We start from the raw sequence: 20,369 nt of genomic DNA, 5'->3' as shown, positions 1-20,369 counted from the left end.
TTTTACCCCTGCCATTAGTGGGAGGAAAGCCACCTTGTCACATCTCCATTTTGAAGTGTAATCTATGAACCATCAAATCATCCAGCATTTTGCCATCTTGTCAAACTTTTTTTTGATGATTTTGAGTACTTGCTACCCACTTACATGTTTCTTGTCTTCTTAAACTTTTTTATCACTCCCTCTAGCCATTTTCTGTGATCCATATCTAGTTCCTTTATTTGCTATCTTGGGATTTTTTTCGTTTTCATCTCTTAGACCATTTATGCGACCTTGGTGACCATCACTTCCTTGGTGAGCTAACACCCCGCTTCCCAAGAGGAAGTCTTGAAAGAAGGTCCTTGCTAAGTTCCTTTCTCAGTTTTTCGAAAAAATTTCATATAATATGCAATTTAATGCCATGTCAGTTAGAGGTGCTTTTGTCCAGGTTTTCAATGGAGAGGTTTGTGCAGCCCTAGATAAAAAGGGGATGGACAAATCCATGTTCAATGTGGCATCTACTGTTGGAGGTGCTGCTAGCTGCGGAATCACCCACACTACCGTTCCTCCGTAAGTGCAACATGCAGGTTAGTAAAACGTTTTGTGTTTTATTTTATTTTATTTTATTTTACAAGGTGAACTTATAAGGACGGTACTTGGTTCAGATCTATCTATTTTTCGTACCTCTCTAGTGAAGCTATGTTTGTCATCTTTGTTAAAAAAAAAAGTTACCTAAGGAATTGATTTATGAACCCTACTCTTAGGTAAATTTTATTTTTATTCAGGGGTGTCTTTGCAAATTTGGTCCTTATCCTTAACTCAACCAAATTTTGTTTTCTTGATTAAAATCTGATTCCATTATTTTCAAACCTTCAACTAGGGTTTATTTTTTAAAAAAAAAACAGTAAACATCTCTCCATCGATTCAGTTATGGTGGTATAGTGGTCCAGTGTTCATCTATAAGAAGATGAAGAGTTCTTTGTTTTTTCTATCTATTGTGTTTTTGTTCTTGCTTCATTTTTTTAGATGGTTTTACTATTCATTCATGCGATTTGAATTGGAGGTTTGGGCAAATCTTTTACTTTAAATCTTGAGGATCTTCCGTTTTGCATATAAGTTGTCTTTTCTGGGTGGAAGATAGTATTGCTTTATGACTTGATTTATTCCTTGATTTTATCTGAAATTTTGGATTATTGTCTCTATTTTATTTTGTTTGATTGGTATTCCTAGTAGACTAACTAGGTCTTTGTTGTTAGTCTTAATCATCCTTGATAATTAATGGAGTTTTGATATTGAAATAGCATAGAACCTTTTCAATTTAAGAGAACTATATAAAGAATTTAGAAGAGATCAAAATAGAAAAATTGTAGATTGAGGTCTTATTCAGCTTACTGCCAAATGTTAGAATTTTTGCATAAGTATCCTGTAAATTGTAAGGGTTCAACATAGGTGACGCGGTCAGGATTTTTGTATAGTCTTGATCCATTTTTGATTTATTTCATGATTGCAAGTTATTATTTAGATTTAGAATTATTATAAGAAAGTTTTAGAAGATGATTTATCTTTGGATCTGCCAAATTTTAGAATTTTTACCCTTGTAATTTGTGAGATATGATCAGATTTTTGTAGATGTGCTCAATGGTATTTTTGCAGGAAGCATGAAGATTGATAAGAAAATTTGAGGATCTTAGAAGTTGAATCAGGGCTCATGTTTAAAAAGAAATTTTTTCAATTTTGAGTTAATTATATGCACCCAAAGTTTAATCTTATTTGAAGTTTTATGTTGTGAGATATTATTTATTAGAAAGGGCATGTTTAAAATTATTGGTTTGCATGTTTATAATTTTTAAAAGTGATCGCTTAAATTGAGTAGATCTTAAATCATTGTGAGATTTGGATATGTTATAGATGTAGATGTCTATTTTTATTAGAAGATAGAAATTTCTGATTTGGGTTAGAATTCGCAAAGCTATGCTGATTTCAATCTTAAGGGTTGTCGGGGAATTGTTATTAGTGTCGACTTATGTAGCTTCATTAGTGTCTTGAAAATGTTTTTCTATTCATGTGAATTTTATAATTTGTTTTGTCTATAATTCTGATGGGTTATTCCTAAATATAGGACTTTCAGAGAAAACTCGATTTGTGTGATTTTAAAATCTAGGAGTTAGACATGTCATTATCCCACATATAAATCCTATAATATGTATATACTCGAAAATTCTAGTTTTCTAAACTTCTGAAATTTTTGAGAAAAAAATTGATTATTTCGATTTATATTTTGAATTACTTATTTATTATTTGCAATTGATATGTAGGTATTTAGATTTGGAAATGAATTTTAATTATATTCTATCTGAAAACGGGATCATCAAATTTGTGTAATTTGTTTTGATAAATGTTTGGGCATAACATATTTTGACATAGTAACTTGTAGTCCCCAACAAACTTTGCAATAACCCTGTCATTGGGAGTTAAACACTGACCGTGTCGACATGTACTTGCGAAATAAAACCTATAGTTTCCCACAATTCCGTCGGTGAAGAATAGCGACCGTTGATAATTTGGCTCGGGTCATTGAGGGTAAACTTATGACATCTATAATTCTAGCTTGGGTCACCGAGGGTAAACATATGATCTCTGACATTTTATTTTGGCAATAGTTATTTGTGGGACATACATTGTCACACCCACCCCTTCTACCGAGGTAAATGTGGCACCCATCAGTTAAAATTCCCTTTTAACTGGAAACTGACACCCTGTTTTAAACAAAATCAGACCTACAAATCACAATTTACAATTTTTCACCAAGTACATGTTCAAATACATAAATACAATAAATATAATCACTCTAATTTGCGGGTACAACCGCTACAAGATCATGACACCAATAACAAGAAAGAAAGAAAGAAAGAGGGACCCACTGCAGTCCTGGACTCAACCCTGACTAGCTCTATACTCGATCAAGCAATCTAGGGTCCTGCTCCTGCAGCTACAGCACATTCAGTTGGTCGGTAGTGGCTTAATAATTTCAAATACTAAAATACAGTGTATATAAAGTATATAAATACCAACTGCTTAAATAATTTTCCAACTTTTCCAAAATACTAGAATTCTAGCAAAATACATTTTTAAAGAACTTTTGAAACATAAATTCATCATAAATCAATGTCAAAATAACTGATAATATAAAACCATTCTCAAATCCATAGCCTGAAAACTCTCCCCGACTTAGCCGCCGTCGCGACTAGGTTGGGAGCCGCCAAGGTCTTCATAACCTTGACGTTGTCCCACCGGTCCCGTGTGGTGACTCCGGGATCCCGATGTATCATCCAATCGTGGGCTCTACGCTCCCACCGATATGGACAAATCAACACCCGAGTCCACCACGCCACCTCTAAAGGTCGGCCCGTGGGAACCCACTATCGCGATGAGTCGGGCCTTAGCCCGCCGTCACCATCCAAAACCAACATGTAGATGCAGAGAACAATACAAATCGTAGTAAATCATATCACATGGTCCTTATCCGGGACATTCACGATGACGATACATGCATAATATCGAGAAAATCCAAATACAAAATACCATTCCTATGCCAGGGAATGAAAACCCGATCCCCACAAATATTGTCGGTAAAAACATTTTAATACACGCACATGATTTCACAAATCATTCCAAATCAAAGCATATATAACCATCCAAAAAAATAAATTCATGAACCGAATAATTAAATCACATATACATGTATTTTTATACTATTTATAAATACGTATAATTATACTGAAATTGATGTATCAATACGATTGTCGGGAACATCAGTGGCAAATAAATATACGTATACCCTCAACATTATACGCCAATTAAACATGATAAAAAAAGAAATACTTAAACAATTATTTTCAAAAATACTAGCCATTAAATAATTATTTCAAAATAATAATAATTAATCAATTATTTAAAAATAATAGCCACTACCAACTCACTCGGTGTCCTTGGGTTCCTTGCTAGACCTGGAACTCCCTCCCAAGACTGAACAACACCTAACAAGAATAATATAATAAAAATAAATAACACATTTAAACCCAAAAATAAAAATACAATAAACAACAATAGACTCTCTATCGGGCCCACTCACTCCAATCGGTTAAAAACCCGACCTTGCATTATCCAACTGGCTTTCAATTGCACTTAAACCAACTCAATTTAGGGTAAACACTCGCTGAATCAATCTGAACAAACCTTAATTCCACTCGAACCAAGCTTAATTGCACTCGAACCAAACTCAATTTCACTCGAACCAGCTTGAACCAACCCAATTCTTATTCAAAAAAATCCATTGAACCAACTTGGTTCAGCCCAAAACCCTAGCCCAAATCACTGAACCAAACCCAAACCATCTCAACTTGATTTGATCAAGCCCAACTCAACCAAATCAATTCAATTCAACCAATTCAATTCCAACATGGTTTGATCCAACCAAATCAACTTGGCTAACTCAACCCATTTCAATCTAACCATCATCATTAACACCTTAATCATCATCATCACCAATTTAATTAACCAAACCAAACCCTAATCTCGGTGCTACAGTAATGCTACAGTAAATCCGGCAAGCAACTCCACCAATCCAAGCAATTTCATCACAAATACAAGGTTTTTCAACACAAAAATTATTTCACAACAATTACTTTCTCATCCTCATCAATATACATTCAAATCCATAATCATTTTCATCCAATCCAACCAAAAATACATATTTATACATACATGCATACACTTGCCAAAAACAATACAAGGAAGCTTCTTACCAAGCCAAGTCATCCCTCCGGCGAGCTCCCTCCGACGATCTCCAAGTCCCTCTCCTTAAAACCTCAAATTTCTTCCCATTTCTTCATTTTTTTTTTTTTAACCCTCGGGTTACTGTAGCAAAATGGTGGAGAAGAAGATGAACAACACTCAAGCTCTAGATTTTTCTCCAAATTTAACTTTCAGCCGAAATTTACATTTAGTCCCTCAAAACATAATTTCTTACAAAACAGTCTCTGAAAAACTCATCAATGGTCCCTGAATTATGAAATAGTATTCTCAAAAGGTCCTTGGAAACTATCCAATGGTCCCTGAAGTATAACACAATATTTCAAAAAGGTCCCCACCGCCTTACCTTTCAGTCCTTGGTTTTCAAAAACATTTCATATCAATCCTTTTTCTATTACTCTTTAACCAAAAATCTTTTATAAACTTTCACACTTAGGTCCTTGTTCTTTCCACTTGGGGTTTCTCAACAAGATTACTCTGTAGAAAATTCTTACTACAACTGTAGTAATACCCTGAATATATTTTCCAACAGTTAATCACAGGTTCAGGGTATTACATACATGCTTGACTTTTTGATCAGTTATGTTTTATTTAGAAACTTGACTTCTGAATTTGATTATGATAAACTTGTATTTTATTATACTTTGTTTGAGTTTTGAAATTTTTAAACATTTATAATCCCGATATTTTTAGAGGGTATTTACTGGGATGTCAAGCTCATAAATTTCATTGTAAATTTTCTCAGATCAGGAGTATACTTGTAATGGATAGCTTAGTGGGAATCATTGAGCTAGTGCCATTTTAGTAGTAGTTAAGGAAGACATAGATTTGTATTCTGTTTATTTTGTACTCGAGCACCTTAGTGTTTTGTTCTAGCTTGTTATGAAGTTTTGGTTTTTTTTTTGGCTTCGTAATTTGGGGGTTGTTTCTTTGTGTAGCTTTGAGAATTGGGTTTGGAGGCCTTGCACACCATCTGGGTCTCGGCCTTATAGGTGTGCGGCCATTTGTTGATACACCGAGTCCGGCAAGGTGGGTTCAGAGCATGACAATTAAATATAAAAATATAAGATTTTTCTTTACATATATAAATCTTAAAATTATATCTTCATCCTTATAAATTTTCTATTTTCATATAATAAATCTCCACTTTCTTCAAATATAAATATATATATATATATTGCTAGTGCAGATGCACTTTAATTGCCATGATTTGACACCAAGACAAGGTGACATGGCAACCTTTATGATGTGGCATAAATAATGACATGGCAAGGAGTCTTGGCTTGGAGACAAATATCTTGGGAGATCTTGGTGGGGCTATTTTTGGTATGTGTTACAACTTGAAGGCAAGATTTTATCAAGACCATATTTAGAGAGATTTGATTGGAGAATAATATGGATGGAGCTTAATTAAAGAAATACCTATCAATAGTATAATTGAAAGCTAATGAAGGTATGATTTGAAGATCTTTAATAAGTATGATTGAAGACATGCCAATTGTTGGTATGATTGGCATGATTGATTGAAGATCTTTCTTGGGAAGATTTGAAGGCCAAACTTGGGTGAATTAAAGATCAAGTTTGGAATGTTTCGTGAAGACGCACAAAGATGTGGGCCCCTTCCGAGGGGACTACGTGGTATGGAATTGAGGAGGTGGGCTAGTTGGCGGTAGTCGGGATTTGGAGATCTGGCTACATTGACTCGGACTAAGCATGACCAGGAGGTTGATGGGTCTTGAGGTCCCTTTGCAACGTAACCAAAACTCAGTCAAGTCAACAGTCAGGGCCATGTTGCAAGTTACGTTACAACAGGAGTCGCAACAACTAATTTTGGAAGGTTCTAAAATTAGTAGCCACGGAGATTCTAAAAGAGGTATGGGCTATATTTGGGACGTTGAGACATCTATATAAGCTACTTTGCTCTGAGATTGGAGGTGATACAGGAGTTTGAAAAAGTATAGGCACTAGACAATTTAGAAAGGGTAGTGATCTTTATTTGTGAGTGCGAGTGACAAAGTGTTTGTACTCATGTTTTATCACCTCTTTTATTGGATTGTTTGTCTCTGGGCTTGGCCTCCCCAGACGTAGGCGAGTTGATGTCGAACTGGGTAACCAATCTTGTGTGTCTCCTTTTTGTTTGGCTTGTGTAAAATTTCTATGAGCATTTAAGTGTTCCCTAAACCCACAAACCACACCGGTGGAACCAACAAGTGGTATTAGAGCTTTGGTCACCGTGTTCACTTTGGTTTCAAAGTCGGTAAGTTCCTAGCAAGTTCCATTGATGGCCAGAAAAGAAGAAGCTTTCGTAACACGACCGCCGTTGCTAGATAGATCAAATTATCAATACTTGGAAGGCACGTATGAAGGCTTTCATTAAGTCTCTTGATGAGAGTGTGTGGGCTTCCATAGAAGAATGATGGTCTCCCCCGATCGAAGTTGATGAAAACATGAATGAGACCATGAAGGTGAAGAACAAATGGAGTTCCGGAAATATGCTTAAAGCAAATGCCAATGGGAAAGCACTCATTGCTATTTTTGGAGGAGTAGATGAGAACCAATTCAAGTATGTTGCAACATATGAATGCGCCAAGAATGCTAGGGACATTCTACAAAGAATTCATAAAGGTACAAATTAGGTAAAAATTTCCGAGCTCCAAATGTTGTTAACTGGATTTGAGAATCTAAAGAGGAGAGAAGAAGAGACTATCACCATATTCAACAGAAAATTGATGGATATAGTAAATCAAGCATTTCAACTTGGTAAGAAATATTATGATAAAATATTATGATGCTAAAGTTGCTGCGATAGACGAAGCAAGGGACATCACAACTATGAGACTTAATGAGTTGATGGGATCCCTACAAGCCTATTAGATGAATCTGAATCCAGGCAGAAGAGAAGAAGATATAACTCTAAAGGCTAAAGCAACAAGGCTGAAAGAGTTGCAACAAACTGTTGTATTTGAAGACAAAAAAGAGGATGATGAAATTGCCTTTCTGACCAAGGAATTGTGCAGGTATTTTAGAAAAATTCAGGAAGAAGACAATGCAGAAGATGTAATCAACAATCATACTGCTTTACCAGTGTGATAAAAAAAGCTGAAGTTTTTAGAAATTTCAATGCTTTTGCAAGTCTAGTTACATCCTCAATAGCAACACTTGGAGAAAGTGATTGTGAAGAGGTTACTGAAAATGATCTTCTTCATGGGTATGGACTCATGCTAAATAAACTTGATAAAATGCTCATACAAAACGAAAGTCTTGCAAAAGAGTTGAAAGAATGTCAAGAAAGTTAAACGATGCTGGAAAAAGACCATAAACTACATGAACAAAGAAAAAGCCAAAATTTATGAGATATCTTTTAAAACAAGTATAACTCAACATAATATTAAGACTGTAAAAGAGACATTACGAGTCAAGAAAGGCAAAGTTGAAGTAGGTTGTATTATATCAAATGCTCAAGAATATAAAGAAGTGAAGCATAACAAGGTTAATAGAAGACATAGAAGACAAGTCCCCATATGCTTTCATTGTGGAAGAAAAGGCTGACACGTCCGAATATGCGTGTGTAAACCGCAAGTGCACGGGTGTCGAAGTAATAATTACCCCGGTGAGTGGGTAGTCGAATCCACAGGGAACAGGGCTACTAGTACTAACTTCATCTCTGCTTTCTAACCTAATGATAAATGGAAAGGTGTGGTGATCTAATGTGCGAAGAAGTGAATACCGGAGATGAATATGCAAGGGTTAAATGGATGGAGATCTCAATTAGTAAAAGTGGGGTATTTGGGCAATGCTCCCCCTAGGATTCAGGTATTAGGTACCGGATAAGCAAAGTGTTTCTATGATGAGTAAGTTAAGTCGTGGAAATCCAAACCTAATCGGGTCTATCTCTAGATCACCGATACTAGTCCCCTACGAGGTCCCGGTGGAGAAATCGCTCAATCTCAACACCTCACACCACATATGACTGCAAAGCACTCTAGGGATTCCAAGAGGTGTATCCGATTCCTAAAGATTGATCCAACCCTAATTCCAGGCGAAGGATCCTAACCCCCTACAAGGTCCCGGTGGAGAAATCTCTCAATCTCACGCCTCACACCAAATATGGTTGCATAGAGCTTAGGGAACGGAGATAGAATACACTCAATCGGAAGGGAGAGGAGACACTCCACTATCTCATGACTCACCCTCTCAACCCTCTTTAACCTTGAAGTTCTAACTCTAATGGAGACCTCTCTCACATCAAAGTAACAAATCATGCAAATCCAATCAACCACAAGGATTAATTAAACAAGCAAGCAATGAGAATACAAGATTAAAACTTAATCAAACTCGGATTAAATAGAAACACTAAGCAAATCCACAAAAGACGAGAATCCTAGGGTTCACAAGCCCAAATACCCTCTAGGGTTTTAGCTCTCCATGGAGCAACATACAAAACACACCATCAATGAATGAAAGTACATTAAAACCATAGAAATAAACCCCCTTATATATGAACTGATGGCCTTGATGGAGATCTTCGACGTCTTGAAGGACACACTCCGAAGCTAGGTTCACCGGTGGCTTCCTTGATGCTATGACGGAGGAGGAATCAATCAAAGTTGGTGACGAAGCGCCTCCAAAGCCACAAAGACCTCCTCTCCAAACCCTAGCCGTCTCACCCCTCAAGAGCCGCACAAAAGATGAGAAAGAATAGGGCAAAACGGCTATTTATAGGCCTTAGATCGTGTCTGTCACGTGCCCTCACGCGCCCGTGTGGATTTTCCACGCGGCCGCGTGGGCTGCAGAAATTTCCACGCGGCCGCGCGGAATTTCCAAGCGGCCGCGTAAACAGTAATTTTGCTACAGTGCTTCTACATTGAAATTGCTACAGTATTTTTCACAAAACGCGATCCGAACACCATTCTCTTAAGGCCACATGTCCGGGCACACGTCCATGTGGTAGGCTATAAAACTTTTCTTCGTCGACGTATCTTTGAGAGGTCTTGCAATCTTCACAAAGAGAAGGAACATGAAGATGTGGCTACCTTTGTGCCCTTCCAACTAGTAAATTGACTTGAATCTTCTTGGAAGTTGGCACATATCTCCACGTTTATGAACTCCTCTCGTGTCTTGGTCCTTGAATTGAACAAGAACTCCCAACATTGTGTCTTTATAGCCTATCTTTGCTTCTTTTTTACTCTTCAAGGCATTCACAACCTATATGCATAAAAGAACACCAAATACACAATATGAGACATAAACCACAGTAAAAATGATGCTCAATGCATGTAAAACATATATGAAAATATGTCTACTCAAGCACTTATCAAAGGCCATATAAGACCTAAGTGTTATCAACTGAAAGAAGACATAAAGAATGGTAGAGTATTTGGAAAAACAAAGAAGTGGATTCCAACATGTCATTATTGTGGGGTCAAAAAACACATTCATCCAAGATATTGGAAGATGAAGAAAGACTTGAAAAAAGACAAAAATGTCAGGCAGATACCATATACCAGAGAAAAGAAGAAAGAAACCAAGAAGATGTGGGTCAGAAAAGCAAGACTAGTGGCTCAAGGATATACTTAAGTTGAAAGAGTTGACTTTGATGATACATTTGCACCAGCTGCACTACTAGAATCCATCAGATTATTGTTAGTAGTAGCATGTTGTATGGGGTTCAAGCTACATCAAATGGATGATAAGAGTGCTTTTCTTAATCGAGTTCTAACTGAAGAAGTATTTGTGGAGCAACCAAAAGGGTTTGAAGATCCTCAACATTCAGATCATGTGTTCAAATTGAAAAAGACTCTCTATGGCTTGAAGCAAGCTCCTAGAGCTTGGTATGAAATGATTACAAAATTTCTACTTAAGAAGGGCTACCAAAGAGGGGGAGCAGACAAAACCCTATTCATCAAGAAGTCCAAGTCAGATCTTATGGTGGCACAAATCTATGTTGATAATATTATATTTGGTTTAACATCGAAAAAGCAAGTGGATGAGTTTGTTCATCTAATGCAAGAAGAGTTTGAGATGAGCATGGTAGGTGAACTAAACTACTTTTTGGGTTTCCAAGTCAAACAAAGCAAAGAAGGAATTTTCATTTCTCAAACCAAGTATGCAGAGAACTTGGTGAAAAGATTTGTCTTGGAAAAGGCTAGACATATAAGAACACCCATGAGTGCAAATTAGAAGTTGACAAAAGAAGAACATGGAAAATATATGGATCCAAGTCTTTACAGAAGCATGATTGAAAGTTTGCTCTATCTCACACCAAAGGAATCTCATTTGAAAGCTATTAAACGTATCATCAGATATGTTAATGGTGCTACTGAATATGGAATTTGGTATTCAAAAGACTCTAACTCACATCTTGCAGGTTATAGTGATGAAGATTGGGTAGGAAATATTGATGATGGAAAGAGCACCTTAGGAGAATGTTTTTATCTTGGTCACAACTTGGTCACACGGTACAATATGAAGAAAAGTTCTATTTCACTCTCCACTTTAGATGCTTAGTATATAACGGCAGGAAGTTGTTCACACAATTGTTATGGATGAAGCAAATGTTTGAAGATTATGGGCTACAACAAGGTTTGTTGACTATATTTTGTGACAACAAAAGTGCAATTGATATCTCCAAGAATCAAGTCCAATATTCTCGTACCAAACATATTGATCTTCGACATCACTTTATACGAGATTTGGTAGAGAACAAAACAGTTGTTATGGATTATATGGCAATGGAGAAGCATTTGGCGGATATCTTTACTAAACCCCTTGATGCTACAAGATACGAAAAGCTAAGGGGTGAGATTGGCCTCTGCCAACTTTAATCACTATTGGGGACTGCAAATGACCTGCATCTGCTATAGTTTATCAATGTCATTTATAGCGGCAAGAAGGAGATCTAAAGACAAGGGGAGCTAATGGCCAAGAGTCCTGAAGATAATGGGAGTTGCAGGAGCAGTTGTAACATGACTTGCAACAACCAGTAAGGACTTTGGCATCAATTTTGTCACAAAGGGGGAGAAACTTGCTAGCACCAGACTGATTTCTTTTTTTTCTATTTAAGTTTTTGGATTGGTTGTTCCTTTGCTATTTGGTCTTATTGGTTTGGACAAATTTTATGCTCATCAGTTCCTTATACTTAATCATATTTGTCTCACTAGTTGCGGTATGTAATATTTTTTTTAAAACTTTGTAAGCAACTAGTTGATGTCTTGTGTCAGTCATGTTTTCTATTCTCCAGTGATGTTGTAACTAGATGTTGTAATAGTGTCAGTCTAGTTTGTGTCCTAGTCAATGTTGTAACTAGAAGTTGTAACATAAGTCAGTCTGGGTGCAGAATCAGTTGTGTCAAATTATGCCAAAGAGGGAGACTATTAGTACAAATGCACTTTAATTGCCATGATTTGACACTAAGACAAGGTGACGTGGCAACCTTTGTGACGTGGCATTAACAATGACATAGCAAGGAGTATTGGCTTGAGACAAATATATTAAGGGATCTTGGTGGAGCTGTTTTTGGTATGTGTTACAACTTGAAGGCATGGTGACGTGGTAACCTTTGTGATGTGGCATAAATAAATAACATGGCAAGAAGTCTTTGCTTGGAGACAAATATATTAAGACAAGGTGACGTGGCAACCTTTGTGCGTGGCATAAATAATGACATGGCAAGGAGTCTTGGCTTGGAGGCAAATATATTAAGAGATCTTGGTGGAGCTATTTTTGGTTTGTGTTACAACTTGAAGGCAAGATTTTATCAAGACCATATTTAGAGAGATTTGATTGGAGACTAAATATGGATGGAGCTTAATTGAAGAAATACCTATCAATGATATAATTAAAGGCTATTAAAGGTATGATTTGTAGATCTTTAATATGTATGATTGAAGATATGCCTATTATTGGTATGATTGGCATGATTTATTGAAGATCTTTCTTATGAAGATTTGAAGGCTAATCTTGGGTGAATTGAAGATCAAGTTTGGAAACTTTCGTGAAGATCCACAAAGACGTGCGCCCTTTGCGAGGGGACTGCGCAGTAAAACACTGAAGAGGTAAGCTAGTTACCGGTAGTCCGGATCGAAAGATCTGGCTACATTGACTAGGACTAAGCATGACCGGGAGGTTGATGGGTCTTGAGGTCACTTCGTAATGTAACCAAAATTCAGTCAAGTCACCTGTCAAGGCCATGTTGCAAGTTGTATTACAACAGGAGTTGCAACAGCTAATTTTGGAAGGCTCCAAAGTTAATAGCCGCGGAGATTCTAAAACTGGTATGGGTTATATTTGGGACGTTGAGGCGTCTATATAAGCTACCTTGCTTTGAGATTGGGGGTGACACCGGATTGTGAAAAAGTGTGGGCACTAGACAATCTAGAAAGGGTACTGATCGTTATTTGTGAGTGTGATTGACAAAGTGTTTGTACTCATGTTTTATCACCTCTTTTGGTGGATTGTTTATCTCCGGGCTTGCCCCTCAGACGTAGGCTAGTTGACGCGCAAACTGGGTTACCAATTTTATGTGTCCCCTTTTTTTTTTGTTTGTGTGAAATTTCTATAAACGTTTGAGTTTTCTCTAAACCCACAAACCATACTAGCAAAACTAACAAATATAATAAACCAATAAAAATGAGACTCTTACATGCGTGCGTCTTTCATATCACTTTCGGTTTACTCGTGTAAGTCCTTATTTATCATATGAACATGTCACAATGCAATAATCAAAGTTTCACGTAATCTGCATGTTGCGGTAGAAAAACTGGAGTACAAATTTATAGTTGATCAGAGTAATTATGTGGAAATCTCAATTTTAAAGTTGTATATGAAAATAAATATTTCACAAATAGTATGCATAATTTTGAGTTTTTTTATAAATTATAAGAAACTCCATAAATTTTTTGTTAATTTTAGCTTTAGTCTATCTACAATTAATAGATTTATTCTTGATATTTGTACTCAAGTTTTGTCTACTATTCTTGTATTTTGGTCCATCTATGTTCTTATATGTATATTTTACTTTTTTTTAAAAAATAAATTACAGTTATGGTTTAGCTTTTTTTAAAAAAATTCTTTACTTTTAATATATTATTTTAAAAAAATCTTCAAAAAATGTCCGTTTCTCTGTCTTCTGTCTACTTTTCTCCTGTGCTCAATCCTGAGGTCTCTACAAGCTTTTATTGTCAAAAAATATCTCCTTTTTCTTTTGCAATTCTCTCTTCTTTTTCATGCTCCTTATATAATTTAATTTTAACATTTTATAGACTAATATCATATGATATTTTTAGCAATGAAAACAAATATTGTAGGAAACCATATGTAATTACAAAGAAAAAAACAATTATAAAATTAAATCTAGAAATTAAAGAAAGTTAAACTATCTTCTACCCTTTTTATTTTATTTTTGTTTTTATCCCAAGTCCGCGAACGGCTTGGACTCATGGACGTGGAAGAATTTTCTTATATTTGATTTTAAATATTTATTAAAGAATTTATATTTTAAAATAATGTAACAAAATTTAGTTGCTAAGACATAAATCTGTTTGTATTTTAGCTGATATATCTTTGTATAGAAATGACTTTCTGGCAATCTAGCAGACCACAAGCTTTAAATTAGTTACTTTTAACGGTCTTCTTTTATAGAACTTAATTATTTAAATAAATTATTTAATAATTAATTTTAAAATTATTAATATGTTAGTAAACACAGTCACATGACTCATTAGCATCAATTTTTTGTGGCCAGCTATATAAATTTTATTCCTCTACATTGATTTATTAAAAAACCGAAAGACTAGATAAATCAACATTTAACAAATCATGATTTCAATGAGAAAAAAATTGAGGTAGCCATTTGATAACTTGCAATTAGACTTTTGTTAGAACATGAAAAACATCAATTTTAATATTAACTTATCACTATCACTAATTAGGAAAATTTAATTATAGTTAATAAATCAAAGTTTGGTGAAACTTCTTCTCTTCAAAAACAATTTTAAGCTTCTAAACGTTTACCCTCATTATCCTCTCACTTATATTGTTATTGATTTCATTCTTTGTTAGTGTTAAATTTCTATCACTAATTAAGAAATTTGAAAATGTTTTATATTTTTTTAATATAACATCATTATATTGCTGGAGACCTAAGAATTCTATTCCTCAATGTGAAAATAAAAACCAACATTCTTTTTCTTTTTTCAAATATGGATAAACCAAAGATTCAAACACTGGATTTTTTAAATGAAATACTAACTCTTTGTGGTAATTTTCATTTTCATTCTCATTGTTCTTACATAAATTTCCTCGGTTCCATCACTCCAAACATCACAAACACTGACATTTGTAAGATTAATTTTGTTTAGATTGATCCAGTGAAATACAAGAGTGTCTCATCAAGATACAAAGTAGTTTTGTAAGAACAAGGTTTGAGAGGTTTCTTCAAAGGATGGCCACCAACCTTGATAGGGTACATTGCTCAAGGGGCATTCAAATATGGTTTCTATCAGTACTTCAAAAAGTACTATTTTGACGTTGTTGGAGCTGAGAGTGCAGCAAAATACAAGACTTTAATTGATTTATCTTGCTGGTTCTTTTACCTCTGAGGCGATTGCTGATATTGCACTGTATCCAATGGAGGCTGTTATAGTCAGAGTCCAGACTCAAACCCTAGTTTTGCTAAAGGTTTTAGTGAAGGCTTGCCAAAGATTCTTAGAACTGAAGGTCTTTCAAGGTATGTATTTGTTTTCTTTCTTTCCCTTTGACCAAACATAAACAAATTACGTACGTTAGGGGTGTGCACACTTGTACTTTTTTCTTGTGTGAGTTGAGGTTCAAATATGTCTTCTCAACAATGACACAAACACCCTACACTAGGGACCCAGTGGCAACAGATCAACATATTATTAACATAAATATTAATTTTTTCTTCCACTTTTTTTAGCTATTACTTTATTTGCCTTTTATTTTATTATTATTATTTTTTAAAAGATTTAAGTTTTAAACCGCCAAACATATTGTAGGCATTCAATTTAAACCAAATACTTAAGCAGATAAAATGAAAAACTTAGATTTATTTATTCAAAATTTGTAATTAGTCGATGTTAGACTATTAGATACTCTAATGCATCCCTTTGATGTTGATTCAACCAAAAGCTCAAGTTAATAGTATAAAAAACCTAAATTTGTATATTCAAATTCATATTTTTCTAATTAATCTATATTAGATTATTACATGCTCTAATGCTCTACCAATGGCCTATTTAACTCAAAAGATAGCTTCAGCAAATACAATTAAAAACCCAAACTTATACATTGAAGTCTAGATCTAATTATGTTGAATTTTAAACTCACAGATTGTACAAATGATTAGTTCTACTTTGGAGACACCAGATCCCTTGTAAGTCACTTTCTTGCTCATATTCTTCCTACTTTATTTAATAGCAATGAATGTAAATGTTAATGTTAATATCTCACATGCAGATACGTACAATGATGAAATTTGCATCATTTGAGAACATAATGGAGTTGCTGTATAAGTATTCAATTACCACAACAAAGGAAGAGTGCAGTCATCATATTCAACTTAGGGGGCGTTCATTTCAGAGAAAGTGGGGGGGAAGTGAGGGGAAGTGGTCTGATTTCTCCCACTTCTGATGTTCATTTGTGCTGAAGTTGGGGAAGTGGCACTTCTCCCACTTCTGACTGAAGTGGATTTTGAACTAAACCCACTTCAGTAGTTTTTTTACTGAAGTGGGGGAAAATGAGTCAATCCATAAAAACTAACTTCTTTTCACTTCTAAATTTTTTTTTTAACTCATATAACTTCATCAAACACCTAAATTCTTCGGTTCTATTCATACTTTCTAATAAATGAACACATAAGTCCTGGAAGTGATATCACCTCTCCCCACTTTAGGGAAGTAGCACTTTTCTCACTTCTTGACTTCCCCTCACTTACAGTGAAATGAACGGCAGTGTCAGCTTTGAATATGAATGGAAGTGTGGCAAGAATCCCAGCTCCCGGTGGAGGCCTACCCCGTCGGAGAGGGAATTCCCTGAAATGTTCCCCCCGCGGGGTGCGGAGTGGGGAAAAATCCCTCCTCGTCTAGCGGGACAGGGAGAAGGAGGGGAGTGCTCTCCCCACCAATAAAAATTTATTATTTATTTTTATTGTCTTTATTAAACAATATTTCAAAATGAATATAATATTTTTATATATAAAATCATCAAATATTTGTTTATTTTTAAATATTTGTGATATTTTATTAATAATGTTCTAGTAAATATAACTTTCATATTTAACAGGAATACACAAGAAACTAGTAATTACTAATGGAATTTAACCAATAATTTATTTCCCTTGGTAATTAACTAGGGAATAACTACAGAATAGTAAAGCATGATTGAGCGTCTATAAAATAACCCAGGCAATAACTAAGTAGAGTAGTCATTGTTATTTGTTCATAGCAAATCTCTGGGTGTTTTTATTTTTTAGGATTTTTATTTAGCAAGAGATTAGATTCCATAGGTAACATTCGTGATCTTAAACATTACCCAGGAATTAGGTCAGGACCATAGCCATCTTGTTTTATTCCATAGCTAATCCCTAGGTAAATGTGAGTTAACTTGACTTCTTTAAAAGAGGTAGTTGTATATAGCAATTTTTTTATCAAAGTTCTAGGCGGGGCGGGGATTCCCCCCGAGGAAGTGACCGGGGTGGGGATTTCTCCCCCATTGGAAATTTTGGGCCAGGGAATCCCGGCCTTGCTCCTGCCCCACTTCTATTCCTAGCTTTGCAGGTGACTACCTTCTTTGATTATTTCTCATCGACAACTTTGTCACTTTCCTCAATAATGCCAAGGGAGCTACTGTAAATATGTAAGCATCCCACCATTAAATGTTTCATCATCTATGTTATTTTTAATGGAAATAGTAATAATAATCATCAACGTCAATAATAAAGAAACTAGCTAAAAGTTGATAGCTCTTACGTTTTCTCGATTTTCGGTTTATAGCTGCAACTCGGGTTGTGGTTTTCCGTCGCATGCATGAGGAAGAACGTTATTATTCTTCTCCTCCATGTAACATTTATAGGCATTTTCGGCAGAAATACCTCCAAAGAAAATTTCAGTGGCCTTGTTCTTCACAAGGAGAGGAATTGCCCGGTTTCATCCCTCACATGTAGATGAATCAATACCAGTATCAAAGATCATCGACTTAAAAATATTGATAACAAGAATTCCAAATATTAACAGAAGCTGGCCAGAGAGAAAAAGAGTTAAGTACCAATTGATCCCTCTAATTTTTTGAAAATTCAAAGGGAAAGGAACATTTTGGAAAACAAATTCAAAATAGTTCCCAGAAAACCCTACATGAATAAACTGTTATGTTATTGTAATGAACAGCTTAATAATGAAGTGAATGATTCAATCCACGAAAGGAATAGCTCAATAGTATGGCAATTCTTTCAAACCAAGGGTCTATTGAATTTTCAATGAAACACAAGGAACAATTTAAACCATAATGCAAAATAATAATTAAAAAAAAAGCTTTGTGACATCAATCCTCTTTCACATAATTGCAAAACCATGCATCCGTTGGCATGTAGCTGCCTTGAACTTTGAGTAAGTTGAAAGACTGCCAGTACCATGTAACATAACTCATTGTTTCCCATGACTTGCAGCTTTGGGTAAGCAATTGTGTTCATATAGTCATTTAGAGGAAAACTACAATACAATGAGATCATTAAATGGCCAACAAAGCTCTATTGGTGATGATACAGCACCGGGAGAAGAGAAGATGAAAGTGTTTGATGAAATGTCCAAGCTAAACTGAAAGTGTTTGTGAAAAATGTGAGGAGAGAGAGTTTCTCCATTCAACGAGGTCAAGAGAAGGTCAGCAATAAGAGGGTTCAGGTCTTTGCTTGACCAACCAATCACACACTAGTCTTCATTACTATTTAAATCAAAAAGATAGTGGACACATGATTACAGCACACACAACACCTATTGGGTGAGGCGCAATCTAGAACCGGATTGGGTACAAGATAAGCAACCATGCTCCAGCATTGGTTGGTTGCTAACTACGAGAGATCAAGATAATATTATATCCTTTTCTCTATCAAAACAAACTAACTTAACAGTCAACAAGTTACACCATACATAAGTAAAGGCACCCATGCTACACCTTAACGGAGTACAGCCCAAGTGAACAGCGCCATGCTCTCCTTCCTCGTATTCACGCATCCTCCATACCTGCACGTGAACACTGCCATGAACGGCGACTCATCAAGCCTCCAACTACCTCGGTCATGCCTTACCATGCCGAGCACCAGAATCCACTTCAGTCAGACCTTCAACACCCCCCCGTGATTGAAGTGTGGTAACTCCAATAGATCTTCTCAGCACGCAATGTCTCTCTGGTGATAAAGGCTTTGTGAACAAGTCAGCCAATTGGTCATCAGTAGAACAATGATGCACAGAGACTTGTCCATCAGTGATAAGTCCACGAATGAAATGAAAACGCACATCCATGTGCTTAGTCCTCCCATGATCAGCCGAATTCCTAGCAACAGCAATCGCAGATTGATTGTCACACCACAGCCTTGTTGCATACCCAAATACCACTCCACAATCTTGTAGAATCCTTCTAAGCCAGACGATTTGACACGCTGCCGAAGTTGCTGCAATGTACTTGGCTTCGGTTGTGGACAATGCAATAATTTCTTGTTTCTTTGAACTCCACGAAATCGGGCTTGAACCAAGTGAGAAAAACACACCTGTAGTGCTCTTCCGATCTGACTTGCATCCTCCCCAGTCGCTGTCAGAGTAGGCAATAAGAACTCCCTTATCACCATGAGAAAACCATAAACCATATTCCAATGTCCCGCCCAAGTATCTCACTACTCATTTTGCAGATGAGTAGTGATCCTTGCTAGGAGAATTCATATACCTGGATAAATAATTCACTGCATAACATATGTCTTGCCTGGTATGTGTGAGATAAATCAGTTTTCCCACTAGACTTCTGTACAATCTTGGATCATTGAACAGCTCTGAATCGTCATCCCTTTGTCTATCACTCACTCCCATCGGAGTTGGTATTGACTTGCACTGCTTCATGTTCAATTGTTGTAACAAACTTTCCACATAATTCTTTTGTTTGACAAAGATCCCATCAGGTCTTTGTGCTACCTTGAGATCAAGAAAGTAAGTCATAATTCCCAGATCCGACATCTAAAATGAATCCTTCATTTCAACTTTAAACTGATCAATGAGAGATGTAGAAGAGCTGGTATAAATAATATCATCAACGTATAAGCTTATTAATAGACTATCACTATTCTCTTCTACTTTTCTATACAGGGTGTGCTCAGATTCACTCCTCAAGTAACCATGCTCCCTGAAATGCAGATCAATACGCCCATACCATACGCGCGGGGCTTGTTTTAATCCATACAAGGCCTTCCTCAGTCGATAGACAAGATGCTCACTCCCTTGGACTTCATATCCCTCAGGCTGGACAACATATACTTCTTGTATCTCGCCATTGAGGAACGCCGTCTTGACATCAAAGTGATAGACCGG

The 20,369-nt window shown here is 35.9% G+C and overlaps 1 pseudogene; it reads left to right on the top strand.

The window, feature by feature from the left end:
* The first annotated feature begins 397 nt into the window (after positions 1–397).
* Positions 398–16,520, top strand: LOC120255513 (annotated as a pseudogene).
* Positions 16,521–20,369: the final 3,849 nt, after the last annotated feature.

This window comes from Dioscorea cayenensis, unplaced genomic scaffold, assembly GCF_009730915.1.
Source record: "Dioscorea cayenensis subsp. rotundata cultivar TDr96_F1 unplaced genomic scaffold, TDr96_F1_v2_PseudoChromosome.rev07_lg8_w22 25.fasta BLBR01001040.1, whole genome shotgun sequence".
NCBI lineage: Eukaryota > Viridiplantae > Streptophyta > Magnoliopsida > Dioscoreales > Dioscoreaceae > Dioscorea > Dioscorea cayenensis.
Note: the sequence above shows the minus strand (reverse complement) of the source record. Positions and strands in the feature narration are given on the sequence as shown.